The sequence below is a fragment of the Stenella coeruleoalba genome (assembly GCF_951394435.1).
Source record: "Stenella coeruleoalba genome assembly, chromosome: 10".
NCBI classification, from domain to species: domain Eukaryota; kingdom Metazoa; phylum Chordata; class Mammalia; order Artiodactyla; family Delphinidae; genus Stenella; species Stenella coeruleoalba.
In genome coordinates this window covers 81,212,818-81,229,612 of record NC_137156.1, presented here as the reverse complement: position 1 = coordinate 81,229,612, position 16,795 = coordinate 81,212,818, and the positions used below count along the sequence as shown (strand labels likewise).

General features: G+C 43.5%; 1 protein-coding gene across 6 annotated transcripts in view; it reads right to left on the bottom strand.

The window, feature by feature from the left end:
• Positions 1-16,795, bottom strand: part of SLC25A26 (solute carrier family 25 member 26) — a 314,287-nt gene that overhangs the window by 230,804 nt on the left and 66,688 nt on the right. For 4 of the 6 annotated variants that reach the window (XM_079935019.1, XM_079935020.1, XM_079935018.1 and 1 more), the window contains exon 2: positions 12,767-12,869. The exons of the other annotated variants lie outside the window; for them this stretch is intronic. The gene's annotated coding sequence lies outside the window, so the exon portion shown is untranslated. The remainder of the gene's footprint in view (positions 1-12,766; positions 12,870-16,795) is intronic. 6 annotated transcript variants of the gene reach the window in all.

Genomic DNA, 16,795 nt, shown 5'->3' with positions numbered 1-16,795 from the left:
GAGGATGCTCAGATATTATACCAAGTGAGATGGGAAGCCATTGGAGGGTTTGAGGTAGAGGGGTGATGTGTTCTTTTATTTTTTTTTTAATTTTTATTTTATTTTACTGGCCACGCTGTGCAGCTTGAGGGATCAATTCCCTGACCAGGGATTGAACCCACACCCTTGGCAGTGAAAGTGCGTAATCTTAACCACTGGACCGCCAGGGAATTCCTGAGGTGATGTGCTCTGACTTATGTTTTAAATGCTCGCTCGAGCTGCTGTGCGGAGAACAGATTTTAGGAAGAGATCACATTGGAAGAAGGGAGACTTAGCAGGAAATTATTACAACTAATACAGGTAATAAATGATGAGAGCTTGGACCAGAGTGGGAGCTCCATGGCCATTAAAGCTGGAGGGAAGAATACTGCCTAGACACAGAGCCAAAATAATCTTCCTGTCCCTCCTCGCCTCGGATGAATTTATCCCCCAAGTACAGCAGCTGGAAAACCACAGACCTCCCAGCACTGGGCAGAGTCAGCATTCAGTAAGCTCCACATCCCTGGGTTAGAGTCCTGGCTCCATCACTTACTACCACTGCATCTTTGCACAAGGTACCTAATTTCTCCAGGGCTAAAGATATTACCTACTACATATGGCTGCTGTGAAGATCAAATGAAATGAAAGAATGTTTGAAAATTGCTGAGTGCAAATGTTTGGACCAATAAATTACAGCTTTGATATTATCATTCTAATTATCAGATTTCATCAAAATATAAGACACCATTGTTAGTAAATGCATTGTTATCTACCTACCTCCAAGGAAGAGTAAAAATGCTGCCAATCAAAGGACGAAACAAGGCCTTAATGACAGTCCTGCATGACACCTGAACAAGATAACATCAGCTTCTCGCTGCTTTAAAATTTCTTTCATCTATTTCAAGGAATTTGACCATTTCTGCTTCCTTCGGCTGCATGGCTTGACGTGGGATGGGAAATGCTCTTGCACATATCTGAGAAACAGCATGAACTCAAGTATGATTGGCAGCTTCATCTCCTTGAGGGGATCTGTGTTCTTAGGTTCCTTCCACAAATATTTAGAAGAATCGATGTAATCCTCCCTTGACGAATATTTGTTTCATCACATCATTTGCACCCTGCTACTCTGTATCTCTATCCACAAAAACCGTGGATATTATAACTTTCTATTCTGGGACTTCCCTGGCGGTCCAGTGTTTAAGACTCCGCAGTTCCACTGCAGGGGGTATACGTTCCATCCCTGGTCGGGAAACTAAGATCCTGCATGCCCCACGGCGTGGCCAAAAATAAAATAAATAACTTCCCATTCTAATGCTGAATCATTATGTGTTCTTCTGTAAAGTTTATCAAACATCAATCAAACCCAACATGTGTAGTTCCAACAATGTACAAAATGTCATTGAAGAAACAATGTTGAACAGATATGCCCAAGTTAACAGACTCACAGGTAAGAACACCTACATTATAACCCAAAAGAAATGCATACGCGTGTGCACCAAAACTCACGTACTAAAATGTTCACAGTTAACCTCTTCCTCCTAAGAGCCTCAACCTGGAAACCTCCCAAATATCCATCAGTGGTGGAATGGATAAATTTCGGTACGTACATACTATGAAATACACAGCCGTCAAGAGGAATGAATAAACCACTATCAGCAATGACAAATATAAATCTTACAGACATAAGGTGCAGAAAAAGAAGGCAGATACAAAATATAATTTTATTTATATCGAGTTCAAGAACAAGCAAACCTCACCTATGCTATCACAATACAAGAGAGTTATATTTCTTGAGGGGAGGGTGGAGCAGTGGATAACTGGATTCGAGCATGAGAGGAGAATTCAGGGTGCTAGTACATTTCTGTTTCTGAAGCTAGGTGCTGGCAACCTGGATGTCAAGAGTTTATGAAAAACAAGGGGCTTCCCTGGTGGCACAGTGGTTGAGAGTCCGCCTGCTGATGCAGGGGACACGGGCTCGTGCCCCGGTCCGGGAAGATCCCACATGCCGCGGAGCGGCTGGGCCCGTGAGCCATGGCCGCTGAGCCTGCGCGTCCGGAGCCTGTGCTCCGCAACGCGACAGGCCACAACAGTGAGAGGCCCGCGTACCGCAAAAAAAAAAAAAAAGAGTTTATGAAAACGAAAATTCATTGACCTGTACACTTAGGAGTTGTGCACTTTTCTGTGAATATACTATACACCACAAAAGTTTAAAATATTGAAGCTCTGGAACATTATATACACACATACACAGGTGTGCATATATAAATGCAAAAGCGGTCTTTTTTGTATTAGGCTGAAAAAGTGGCAGTTGAGTAAAGGGTGACTTGCCCTTTATCATAAAATTTTATGTGTGAAAACTTTATGCCAAGCAAAACAATAAACACTTGATTCATTCTTTGCCTCTTGCAAGTCGTTGCCATCAGAAATAACATTTTATCGAGTAAGAAGTAATTTCTTTTTATTAATTTCTTTCAAGGTCAAGTCCCGCTAAGCCTTTACACCAAAGCCACACCCACACTAAGCACTGAAGTTTGCACCTCATTTGAAGTTTTTATCCAGTGCCAGTTTTCCTCACATTCGGAGGACCTCCCATGGGTGCAAAACACTGCAGGGACACAGCAGAACAAACAACCGCTTCTGCCGGGAGGAATCTGGAAAGCGTTCCCTGAGAAGTGTGTGGAACAGCGGCTTCTGCACAAGGATCCGCAGGTCACGAGGTCAAGGCTCAATTATTAGATGAAATGAGAGTGATGAGCTAGAGGAAGGCCCACGCTCCGATGGGATTCTGCTTCCTCTGCACACGTGTAAAGTTGTCTCTTCTTAATCATGCTGCAATTTACCAAATGTTTTGTCATTTCCCCCAACTTCTCTAACAGCCCTAGAGCCTGAGAAGACTTCAGTCTTCTTTCCAAGAGTGCCCATTCTCTCTTCCTGCACAATAGAGGGTAACTTATTTTCATCGGCTCTAACATGCTTGGCTGTGAGAGTCAATTTACATTTCTCCTCAATGAACATATTAGTTTACCCCCAGCTGAATACCACTGATAGACCTCCAGCTACCCCCCATGGATCAGAAGAACCACCCAGCCCATATTCTGTATCCACAAAACCATGAGATATAATAAAATGGTTTTTTTTAATTTTTATTGGAGTCTAGTTGATTTCCAATGTTGTGTTAGCTTCAGGGATACAGCAAAGTGAATCAGTTATACATATACATATATCCACTCTTTTTTAGATTCTTTTCCCATATGGGTCATTACAGAGTATTGAGTAGTGTTCCCTGTGCTATACAGTAGGCCCTTATTAGTTATCTATTTTATATATAGTAGTGTGTGTGTGTCATTCCCAATCTCCCAATTTATCCCTTCCCCCCTTTCTTCCCTGGTAACCCTAAGATTGTTTGCTACATCTGTAACTCTAAATGTTGGTGTATTATGTCACTGTTTTGGTGAAGCTTGGTACACAGCAAGAGATAAATGGAACAGTAACAACTGGGTTCAGATGATGAATAATTTAAAGGAAATACAATGAACTGGGGAAAAGACAGAAAAAGTTATTAGCCCCATGAGAATTACAGAATAAGACAATGGGGCTTCCCTGGTGGCGTGGCGCAGTGGTTGAGAGTCTGCCTGTCGATGCAGGGGACACGGGTTCGTGCCCCGGTCCAGGAAGATCCCACATGCTGCGGAGCGGCTGGGCCCGTGAGCCATGGCCGCTGAGCCTGCGTGTCCGGAGCCTGCGCTCCGCAATGGGAGAGGCCACAACAGTGAGAGGTCCACGTACCACAAAAAAAAGAAAAGAATAAGACAATGGAAATGAACCTTAGAGAACCACTGGGACAAACCTTTCAGTTTGGGGGGTCTTGAAGCTCAGTCCTTGGTCCTCCGGTCTTCTCTAAACACTCCTTGGGTGATTTCTTTTAGTCCCATGGCTTTAAACATCATCTATACGCCAATAACTGCCCAATGATATCTGTAGCTCAGATCTTTCTCCTAAAGTCCAGATTCACTTTTACAACTACCTGCTCAGTTGCTCCTCTTGTACGTCTGTCTAATAGACATGTGGAAATTAACATGGCCAAACTCTACTCCCCTTCCTCCACTCCACCCCTGACTTGTTCCCTTTGCAGTCTTTCATATCTCAGCAAATTTCCACTTCCTCTCTCCAGTTGAGCTGGCCAAAAACCTGGGATTCATCCTCGTCTGCAATCTTTGTCTCACTTTCCATATCCTATCCACCAGGATATCCTGTTGGCTCTACCATCAAATTGTATCCACGCTCCGTGTTCTTTTGTGAGACGGTCAGTAAGTCATGGCCACAAGAACAGACACAGAAGTGGCTCAGACAAACAAGGTTTAGTATCCTCACAGGCCCTAGAAACAGGAGGCAGGGCAGGCCATCCAGGGCCATGCAAGGGACACAACGTTTGGGTCAGGGAAAGGAAGACAGGAAAGAGGGGAAAATCTAGGCCAGAGCCTTTATTGGGGTTTCTGCAGGAACAGCAAGGCAACATAGGGCAGGGTAAACAGTTTAGGATTGGCTACTTGGAATAATTTCTCTGGACTTTAAGCTATTAAATGTGGTCTCTAGTTGCCTTGTCCCTGGCTTTGGGATGATTAAGGCAGAGGAACATTGCCTCCTGGGAAGCAGGGGCCACATAGAGGAGGTCTGGCTCTGGATTGGTTAGTTTGCATATCAAAGGCCTGCTGAGCCCTTTACTAACTGTAAGAATCTGCTAGCCCTGTGAGGAGCAGTCCCTCCCCAGCCAGAAAGGTTTTTTTTGTTTTGTTTTGTTTTGTTTTGTTTTTTAGGCAGCGCCACAAGGCTTGTGGGATCTTAGTTCCCTGACCAGGGATCGAACCCGTGCCCCTGCAATGGAAGTGCGGAGTCTTAACCACTGGACCACCAGGGAAGTCCCCAGAAGGGTTTTTTTAAAGATGTCAAAACATGGTAACATACACAAAACTCAAAAATATAGACAACTCAATCCAGAATCTGATCCCTTCTAACATTTCTAATGACAATACCCTGGCCCAAGTCATCATCTTCCCTCACCTGGATTAAGCCAACACTTGCAGCCACTGGAGGAAGATAAAGGTGATGGCAGGGCACCAACAGCACGGATTGCAGTGACATCACACAGAGTTGCACCGATGACCCAAGTCATCTGGCTGTCCACGTTAGGGTGCTTTGCCTTGCGGCACAGACACATATTAATTCAACAAACATATCATGAGCGCCTACTCCGTGCCATGCGCTTTTCCAGGCACCACAGACACAGGGCTGAGCAAGGCAGGTAAGTTTTGTGGAGCTCATAAACGCCCCCCTTCATATTCTAGAGGGGGCAGTAACAAACCGGGACTCGGCGATGATCAGATTGATTCGTTTGCCCTATCTAAGTGCGACTGAGAATTATTTTAGATTCTTCTTTCTTACTTTATATATTCAATTGATCTCCAATGAACAGAAAAAATCAGATCCATACATATATAAATGTGTATGTCTTTGTATATATGTGTATGTATACGTATATATGTATGTATACACGTATATGTGTGTGTGTGTGTGTGTGTGTGTATGTAAACATTCTTCCGGTTTTCTTCCTTTGCTTCCCACCTCGGGATGTTGAAGGGACTCAGGGTGGATCCTGGCCTAGGCCACCATCTTTCTTTTCTTTTTTTTTTTTTTTTTTTTGCGGTACGCAGGCCTCTCACTGTTGTGGCCTCTCCCGTTGCGGAGCACAGGCTCCAGACGCGCAGGCTCAGTGGCCACGGCTCACGGGCCCAGCCGCTCTGCGGCATGTGGGATCCTCCCGGACCGGGGCACGAACCCGTGTCCCCTGCATCGGCAGGCGGACTCTCAACCACTGTGCCACCAGGGAAGCCCTAGGCCACCATCTTTTCTTCTTCCTTCATCTGCCTACTTCGCTAACTGATGTCACAAAGTCCCATGACTTTAAAATCCACCTACTTATTTGTGGACCACCCTTGGTAAAAGAAGAAAGGAAACATGGTAAGGGAATTGCTTAGTACTATTTACTGGTAGTGAAGGAGGTCACCAGCTCAGATTTCACTTGGGGGCACAATCTTAAAAGTACCCCTTGGTAAACTTAGAGCAGAAATTAAAAAGCCTTTATCTAAAGTAAAGTCTCCACAAAGGACAAGCAGCCAGAGCGTGAAACTGATGGTCCTATCTTTTTCTATTACATACAGACATTTCCCATTGGAAGAACTTAAGAATATAAATGTGCTCTGCTGGCCCACATGTAAAATCAGCTTCTCCAGCCCAGCTGGGCTTCTGCGAAGTAACAGAACGTCTAAACACCGCTAAGGCGAGGGCCACTCTTCTCAGCCGGGGCTGCTTTGTCCCAAGGGAACATTTGCAATATCCAGAGACAATTTTTCATTGTTACAGCTAGAGGGGAGGTGCCAGGGGCATTTAGTATGTAGGGGCCAGGGGGGCATCCGACAATGCACAGGTCAGCCCCTGCGGCAAAGGATGATCTGGCCCCAAATATCAAGAGTGCTGAGGTTGGAAAACTCTGGGGTAGGGATAAGTACCTTCCCTCTTTCCTCCCACCCCACCCCACTCCATCCCACGAGGCATCTCTCAGCCCTTCAGTGATCTCCTAAATTCAATAGTTATGACTCCAGCAGCTTAGACCACAAGCCTTCACAGTCTGGGTCTCAGTTTCTGAGCAGCTAATACGCAAAGATTGCCCCCAGTAAAGCACACCCACTGATACACACGGCCATGTATAGTCCCCTACCCTTGAATCTAAATGGCCCCGTGAAGAATGAAATAATGCCATTTCCAGCAATACGGACGGATCTAGAGACTGTCATACTGAGTGAAGTAAGTCAGACAGCGATATAATAGGTATAATATCGCTTATAATATAATATCATATAATATCGCTTATATGCGGAATCTAAAAGGAAATGATACAAATGAATTTATCTACAAAACAGAAACAGATTCATACAGAACAAACTTATGGTTACTGGGGGGGAAGGGTGGGGGGGAAGGGATAGTTAGGGAGTTTGGGATTGACATGTACACACTGCTATTTAAAATGGATAAACAACAAGGACCTACTGTATACCACAGGGAACTCTGCTCAATATTATCTAACTACCTAAATGGGAAAAGAATTTGAAAAAGAATAGATATATGTGTATGCATAACTGAATCGCTCTGCTATACACCTGAAACTATCACAACATTGTTCATCAACGATACTCCAATATAAAATAAAAAGTCAAAATAAATGAATAGCCCATGACTCACTGTCACCAGTAGAATGTGGCAAATGTGACACTATGCCCGATCTCGGCGTAAGCCTTAGGAAGGCCCGGGTGGCTTCTGCTTTTCTGCTTTGGGGAGCCCTGAGGTGCCATGTAAGAAATCCAGCTACCTGGCTAGAGAAACCAAATGGAGAGGTGAGATGGAGAGGCCATGTGGGCAGGGACAGGCTCTGAGATGACACGCAGAGAGAGAGAGGCCCAGTGTCCTAGCTGAGCCCAAACTTCCAGCTGTTCCTGTCAAGGTAGACAAGTAAGCCCGTGGAGCCCCCAGATAACTGTAGCCCAGCAGACGTCACTGCAAGCAAAAGAACTGCCTGGCTGAGCCCAGTCAGCTCACAGAGTTGCAAGAGACTTCAGGCTGTTGTTTGAAGCCTCTGTGTTTGAAGCTGGTTTGTTCTACAATAATAGACAGTTACAACTCTTTCCTTATCTTTAAGATGAGAAGAGGACACAAGATCACAATGTCTCAAATTCTTTTTAGCCTCAGACTCTTTGATCTAAACAAAATCTTATCTGGAAGCACCCTGTGTGTATATCTCTCAGGAATGCTTTTTTGGACGCTAGTGACAAAACCCAAACAAAGAAGCCTAGACAATGAACCTAGGGGGTTCATTTCCTCACGTGGCAAGAATTCTGGAGCCAGATGTTTGCTGGCATTGGTTCAGTGGCTCATTGATCAAATTCCATGTCCCTCTGATTCCAGGCATTCCCATCATGCTTATGGACACATGGCCACAAGATTGCTGATGGAGCAGCAAACGTGATGCTGGCCATGAAGGGAGGAGAAGGAAGAAAGTCAAGGTCAGAACAAGCCACACATGTCACTCAGTAGTAGGGAAATCAAAGTTTCCCCAATGCTCTAGCATCAGGAACTTCTCATGTTTCCTGAGCCAAAGTTGGGTCATAGGCCAACCCATAGCTGCCAGCAAGGTGAGGAACTGAGGGGCGGGATTCTCATGAATGACTCTGATCAGACGCAACTTGAAGTTGGGTCCATTGCCACTGCACACAAAATCAGGGTATAGGAAGGAAGTGGGGGAGGAGGATCGAGCTTCTGAACTAGCTTCTGAAACAAGGCAAAAGACATGAAAACGGAGTTGATTGGACTGGATTAGGGGAGGAGGGACACAGATTCCTGTCACCTCAGTCTCTCCTTTATTAAGATTTCCCCTCTACCGCAGTGAGACTCCATGGGGGCTTCCAAGAAGACCCCAGGACTCCAGAAATCCAAGTCTAAACCTCACTTGAGGACTTCCCTGGTGGTGCAGTGGTTAAGAATCCACCTGCCAGTGCAGGGGACACAGGTTCGAGCCCTGGTCCGGGAAGATCCCACATGCAGCAGAGCAACTAAGCCCGTGCGCCACAACTACCGAGCCTGCACGCCACAACTACTGAAGCCTGAGTGCCTAGAGCCTGTGTTCCGCAACAAGAGAAGCCAGCGCAATGAGAAGCCCGTGCACCGCAACAAAGAGTAGCCCCCGCTCGCCACAACTAGAGAAAGCCCACGCACAGCAACGAAGACCCAATGCAGCCAAAAAAATTACAAATAAATAAATTTATAAAACTCACTTGACTATAGCTTGACATTTATTTCTGCTTTAACTTTCTAGAATCTGTACAGTCAACTTATGTAACTTCTTAAGGTAGTAACTTCCATACTTTTTTTTTTCTGAGTAGGATAAGCATCTTACACTTTATCTGTCTCAAATGGTAGGACTCCCTTCTTCCCACGAGATTCCATTCATTCATTCACTAGCCAAGGTCCTTTAGGAAACCCCGGTATTTCTCCCACATGAAATAATAACAGGTTAAAAAACTTTTTCAGGATCATTGTTCCCATGATCTTAACGGGTACTCTGTGAGGTAGGTATTAAATATTATCTCATTTTACAGGTGAGGGAAGGACACTCAGGAAGATGGGGGAATGAGCCAAGGTTGCTCAGTGCCGGAAATGACACCCAAATCATCTGATCCCTCGTCAAATGCTCTTTGGTACTAAGGACCACGGTCTCTTCCAGGAGCTGGGGATGGAGTGGGGAACAGGACCAGTGAGGGTCTTGCTCTCATACACCTTGTGTGGTAGATGGGAAAGACATAAAATAATCAAAGTGGTAGGGAATTCCCTTGTGGTCCAGTGGTTAGGACTCTGTGCTTCCACTGCAGGGAGCACGGGTTCGACCCTTGGTCAGGGAACTAAGATCCCACAAGCCACACGGCATAGCCAAAAAAAAAAAAAAAAAAGAAAAGAAATGGTAAGTGAATAAGCAATAATTTCAGAGAGTCTAATGGATTAAGAAAACAATAAAATAGGGTGAAATGTTTAAAGAGTATTGCTGGGGTGAGCTGGGGGGGCTCCTTTCAGCAGGGTGACTGCGGAGGCCTCTCTGAAGAAGTGATCCTTGAGTTGAGAAAGTGTCAGGCATGAGAAGATCCGGGGGGAAGAGCTCCAAATCATCATGGAAGAACTTGCATATCTGAGGGGTTGTAAGGAGACCAGTGTGGTTGGACTGGAGGGTGGAAGAGGTACTGAGTCGAGAGGAGTGGTCCGAGAGAAGCCCGCCTGTTCATTGGTCCACAACTTCGTAAGCCTCAGACCTCACCTTGGTTTCACACTTGGACACATTCTGACTTCACTTTTGTCTTCTTTGAGGGTCAAGAGCTAGAAAGGTCAGATCCACTGATGCTGATTCTGGAACCCAGTGGTTTTATAAGAGTAGGCTTGGAGGGGAAATGGTAAGAGAGAGCCTATGAGTGAATCTTCCTAACACTCTTTCTTTTTTTTTTTTTTCCTTCTCATTTGGAAGCTGGAATGGACCAGATGAATCATGGTCTTTGCAGCTAAGAACTGCTAAGTCAAGAAAAGATGATGCTTTGCTTTATGGGACGTACACTCCATCTGTAATACATTTATCCTGAGGTGGAGGGGCGGGGAGCCACTGCAGTGAAATATGCTCCAAAATATGAAGGGACAGCCCTAATGTCCTTAGTTCCACAGCTGCAGAATTTATGGGATAAGCTTTTGGTTTCTGTTAGAAACCATAGAACAGACTTTGTAACTGCTAAATTACCCTAGACCAAGTGTAAACAAATTGATTAATGATGCCTGTCAGCAATGAACAATTCCGCAGGATTATTGCCCTAACAAACTCTGCTAACATGAGATAGGCGTTTTGTTTTGTTGTTGTTGTTTTTAAGTAAGACAAGGGAGGAATTTGACTGTGGGGTGTGATCCTTTTGAGCCAGAGCATCAAGAAGCTTCAGTGGACAAGGAGAGTCTTTCACTATGAAGGGGAGACCTGGAATTTCCACAGGGCTTTCAACAATCCCCACGTGCCATTTATAAGGCTTCCTAACAAGACAATGGGAATAAACTTGAAGTAACTACACTTGTCCGCTGACGTGAGAGCTATAATGACTTTTAAAGGAAGTTTAACACAATGGTGGTATAATCTGTAACCAACCAATGATGGGAAGACTGATGCTACAAGCACCACCCTTGCGTGGCCGCATGCCTTATGATGATGACTATTATCCCTTTAATGAAGTGAAGTTTCACTAAAAACCCTCAAATGTCAACAACATGGAACAGTATGTCAACGAACGGAACAAGAGTAACCCATACAATAAAATGACGACAAGGATGACCATGACGATGACCATGATAACTTCTGCCTTTTATTAAGAGCATATTATGTGCCAGGAGCTTGACACGTTTCATCTCATTTAGTTCTTACAACATGGCTGTGAGGTAGATACTTGTATAATGGCAAATACTATTATAATACTACACGTTGTTATAGTCCCCATTAAACAGAAAATAAAACCAAGAGTCTGAGAATTTGGTAACACGCCCAAGGGCACTGAGATAATGAATTCTAGGTCTTCTGATTCTACAGGAAGTGAACTTAACCACTAAGCTTTCTGCCCCTTAAACAGAATTTGTGCCAACAAGATCAGATTTCTGTTTTTAAAGATCCTTTGAAAACGGGTGTTTTGAAACCCCCTGAGCCTGTTTCTCATTGGAGAGGGGGCTTTTCGTTACATTTTGATTTGGCTGTATTTCTAAATCCACGGATTCACAGTAAACAAACATGTCAAGCTCAGGCAAAGACGACCTAAAGTATACACAGATTTGGTTGGCTAGCCATCCACGTTCCATGTCATTTCAAATGCTTGGTTTGCACACTGCTTGTTTTCCAGGAAAAATTCCATGAAGGAGTTTAACCTTCTTAACAAAACAAAGGTAATCACATGTAAATCTCCCTTTGGAAGGAAGGAAGGAAGGAGGGGAGGGAGGAAGGACAACCTCTCATAGCATTCTAATTGACATCAATGGAGGAAGGAGACCAAGGAGAGAAAATCATCCTTTAAGTTCCTGAGATGCCCAACAAAAGCCATCCCTCAGCATATACCCGGAGAAAACCATAATTCAAAAAGATACCTGCACCCCAATGTTCACTGTAGCAAATAGCCAGGACATGGAAGCAACCTAAACATCCATCAACAGAGGAATGAATAAAGAAGATGTGGTACATATATACAAGGGAATATTAGCCATTAGAAAGAACAAAATAATGTCATTTGTAACAACATGGATGGACCTAGAAATTGTCATACTGAGTGAAGTAAGTCAGACACAGAAAGACAAATATCATATGATATCGCTTATACGTGGAATCTAAAAAAAGGGGGTGCACATGAACTTATTTACAAAACAGAAATAGAGTCGTGGATGTAGAAAACCAACTTATGGTTACCGCGGATAAGAGGGGGAGGGGTAAATTGGGGGATTGGGATTGACATATATACGCTACTATATAGAAAATAGATAACTAATAAGAACCGGCTGTATAGCACAGGGAACTCTATTCAATATTCTGTAATGGGAAAAGAATCTTAAAAAAAAAAAGTGTATATATGTATAACTGATTCACTTTGCTGTACACCTGAACCATACGCCAATAAAAATTGTAAATCAGGGCTTCCCTGGTGGCGCAGTGGTTGAGAGTCCGCCTGCCAATGCAGAGGACACGGGTTCGTGCCCCGGTCCAGGAGGATCCCGCGTGCCGCGGAGCGGCTGGGCCCGTGAGCCATGGCCGCTGAGCCTGCGCGTCTGGAACCTGTGTTCCGCAACGGGAGAGGCCACAACAGCGAGAGGCCCGCGTACTGCAAAAAAAAAAAAAAAAAATTGGAAATCAACCATACTCCAATAAAATTAAAAAAATTAAAAAGCCATCCCTACGTCAGGAGAGTTCTCGGCCAAAGATGAAGGGAGGCTCCCTTCTCCGTACCAGCCTCTGATCAGTTAGTTCATTTTGTAAGGTATTGAGCAGCATGCTCAGAACTCCAGGAGGCAGACTTCAGTTAGAACCGTTTTCAACCAAGTCCTTTTTATAGTCCACTCAAAACAACAGTAAGTAATGTTCTAAAACACATACCTCATACATTTCCTCAGATTCTATCTGGCCCCCTTTTCTCACCGGGTTAGTGCCTCGTTCACGTGGGATTCTTCTTCTACTTCCGGGGCAGGGTAGCTGTTTCCTGAGCAGTTGCCAAGCGATTGGGTGATACAACAGGAAGAGAGGAGAATTAGCTCCCCGTGAGGGTAATTTGACAGTGGGAAATGGGAACTGGGAGGAAGAGGAACAAATAAATCCCCTTCCTTTTCTCCTTCCATGGATTACTCCCAGGCACAATGTCTCCTCGCAGCCTGCAGAAAAGCATTGTGTGCAAAGCCAACAAGCCTGATGAGTGGTCCACGTGTCTCCTCATCACTGGCTCAAAATGCAAAGCATCACGCTGCTTCCCGTCTTTCCTTTCCTAGCTATACTTTTTCCCTCACCATCACCTCCCTGGGTTTGAACCTCCCAAATCAAAGTTTTAGTGCCGTACCCATAGCTTCACAGCAAGAGACCAAACCCTTGCATCTGCGTGTGGCTATTTGACTAAGTTCTTGCCAATGGGATATGAGGAGAGGTGGTATATACAAATTCTAGGTTTTGCCCTTAAAATCAACTGAGGTTACACCTCCCTCCCATCCTCTCTCTTTCTGTCTCTCTGTGACCCCATTCCCCACTGGCTGGGAAACAGCAATGATTTCAACAGTTTTGGAGGCTACAAATCAGTGATGGCTGAGCTGCCATGCCAGTACTGGACCATTCATCACTGGGTCTGTACGTAAGAGAGAGAAACTTTGGTGTTTAAAGTGAAAATGGATTAGGTGCCTCGATCTTTGCCTCGGGCTCTCCTTTCTAAAGAACTCAAGCCAAGACCAGTAATAATCAGGTATTATCTGCATTCTGTTTGCCTGCGTTCTTCTGCTGAACACTCTTTCCCTGAAATACACTAAATATCCTGGTTGAAACCAAAGTTGCTACTCCAACTTAGGAAGGCAGGTACATCTGAAACGAAATGCTTCCATGCTCAAGCATCACAGCCGTAACTTGGACCCAGCTTTTCCCCCTGCAGGGTGACCTTCTTTTATGCCTGAAATGATTGACAGATGACATCCAAAAGCAAGCACTGATCTCTGGACCACTGAGCAGTTGGTTTCCTTTATTATCAAATAAACTTATGACAAAGATAGAAGGTATGCTCAAATTCTCACGATGTAGAGAAAGACAGAAAGACTCAAGAAGCTCCCAGACTCCCATTCACTTCCAATAGTAAAATCACTAAATTAACTCTTATGAATGAAATAGCCCGTGTGCCATGATCTTTAGTACTCGACTCTTTTAATATGAAAGAAGCATCACTGCAAGGCAAATAGCCACAGTCCTGGCCTACTGAGTCAGGATGAACCAAGGGTCCTCTGACAAAATACCTAAACCTAAGGACAATGTATCTGGAAGTAGATTAGAGGGATTTTGCAAATGAAACAAGAAGGGAAAAAAAATCCCAAATATCTCCCTTTGATCAGCAATCTACTTCTAGGAATTTACCTTAAGGAAATTACTAAACAGTTAGTCAGGATTACTATAAAATGATATTCATGGCAGGACTGTTCATGTTAATGTAATAATATGAAACCCCAAAATAATAGATCTATTATTAGTAACACGGTTTTGCAAGTTCTGATAGAGCCACACAATATAATACGAGGTAGTCACTCAAAATGATGGTAAAGATTTGTAGTATTCATTGACATGAAAATGAAGTCCATGAAAGATTTGAGTTTTAAAAGCATGTTGCTAAATATTTTAAGATGGTGTCTATATTCTAGAACAGCAGTTCTCAAAGAGTGGTTCCTGAACCAGAAGCTTCAGCATCACTTGGGAAAATGCCCTGTTTCAGACCTACTGAATCAGAAACTCTTTAATGGATTCCAGCAACATATTTTAATAAGCCTTGCAGGTGATTTTAATGAATGTTAAAGATTGACAACCACTGCTCTAGGCAAACAGGAGGTTTGCTATACATATTTTAAGGGATGAGTAACAGCATTCCTTTGTTATTTTAACACAGCCTAATACCAGGGTCATTAGTTACAGAGGCAGGTAATAAAAAAAACCTCAGCCCGGGGCTTCCCTGGTGGCGCAGTGGTTGAGAGTCCGCCTGCCGCCTGCCGATGCAGGGGACACGGGTTTGTGCCCCGGTCTGGGAAGATCCCACATGCCGCGGAGCGGCTGGGCCCGTGAGCCATGGCCACTGAGCCTGCGTGTCCGGAGCCTGTGCTCCGCAATGGGAGAGGCCACAACAGTAAGAGGCCCGCGTACTGAGGAAAAAAAAAAAAAAAAACCTCAGCCTAAATGGTCTTAAACAATATGTAAAGTTATTACTTCGCATGAACTCGGATAGGGCAGGTTCTAGGACCCGCTATTTAAGGGTCCATCTCCATTTCTTGTGATTCTTTCACATACGTGCTTCATTTTCAGCCTGGCAGTCAGATGGCTGTTGCAGTTCCATGTATCACATACCACATCCAGAGGCAAAAAGGGATCATTTCTTTTGGAAGCTCCTTCTGAATAGTAAGAAAACCTTTCCTAGGAGCCCCTGTCTCCGTCAACAGACTTTGTTCCTTTCTCGTTGACTGGACATATGTCAAATGCTTATTCCTTAGCTAATTACTGGTGAAAATAATAGGAAAACCATAATTAGCTTAATCAGGATTCACCCCTGAGCTGGTGATCGGTTCACCTCCCCTGAAGGATGGCTGCTGAACAAAACTGAGGTCCTGCTAGTAAGCAAGAAGAGAGGAAATAACTTTTGAGTAGGGCAACAAACTGTGTGCAACACTGAATCTAGGCTAATAATTGCTTTTTTTGTACTTTTTCTATAAAACTGAATTATTCATTACTGCTATTAATTGTCAGATGTGATGAAAAATGGGGCCTGCTGTGTTTTGTTTTGTTTCTTTCTTTCTAGGGTGTTCCTTGCTTTGGAAATGTCTCCTGAGTCTCCAGAAGAAGGACTTAAGTCATGCAAAGTTTTTTCCTTTTTCTTTCTTTTCCGTAAAGCAACTGAAAAGGCTGACGATATCAAGTGCTGACAAGGGTGTGGAGCAACTGAAACTGTCATACATTGCTGGTAGGAATCTAAATTGGTACAAACACTTTGAGAAACTATTTGGTAAGATCTACTATAGCTTAAAATATCTTACTCCATGACCTAGCAATTTCACTCCTTGGAATTCCAAAGAGATGTGTGGGTGTACAGGCATAAGAATGTCCAGAACAGCTTTCAAACTGGAACAACCCATATGCCTATCAACAAGAATGGGTAAGACAATTGTGACACAGGCATATAAAGGGATACTACACAACAATGAAAATAAACAAGCTACTGGTACTTCCAACAACATGGATGCATCTCACAGATATATAATTAAGTGAAAAAAAACCCAAAAAAGATTAAGTGAAAGAAGTCAGACACAAAATAATACACAATGTATAGTTCATTTATATGAAGACCAAAAACAGGCAAAATTAATCTACAGTGATGGTATTCAAAATAGTTGTTACCCATTCTAGGAAAGAAAAACTTCATGTGTGGTCTTGCTCTATCAGATAAATGGCCTTTATAATTAAAACAGTGTTGCACTCGCAAAGGAAAAGACACATAGACCTGTGGAATAGAATAGAGAGCCCAAAAATAGACTCAAGGATATATGAAATTTTAACATATGATAAAGGTGGCATCTCAAATCACTAGGGCAAAAGATAGATTTTTAATAAATGGTGATGAGATAACTGGTAGTCAGTTGTAAAAGATAAAATTTAATGCATACTTCACACCATACATAAGAATAAGTTACAAATGGATTAGGAAGCTAAATTTAAAAATCAAAATCAAAATCAAAAAGAAACTATACAAGTGTTAGAAGAAAACATGGGAGAACTCCTCAACAACCTTAGTATAGGAAAGCCTTTCTAAAAATGATGTAAAAATTCAGAGACAATAAAAGACTGATAAAATTGACTGCACAAACATTCAAAATTTTTCATGACCAAAAAACACCATAAACAAAG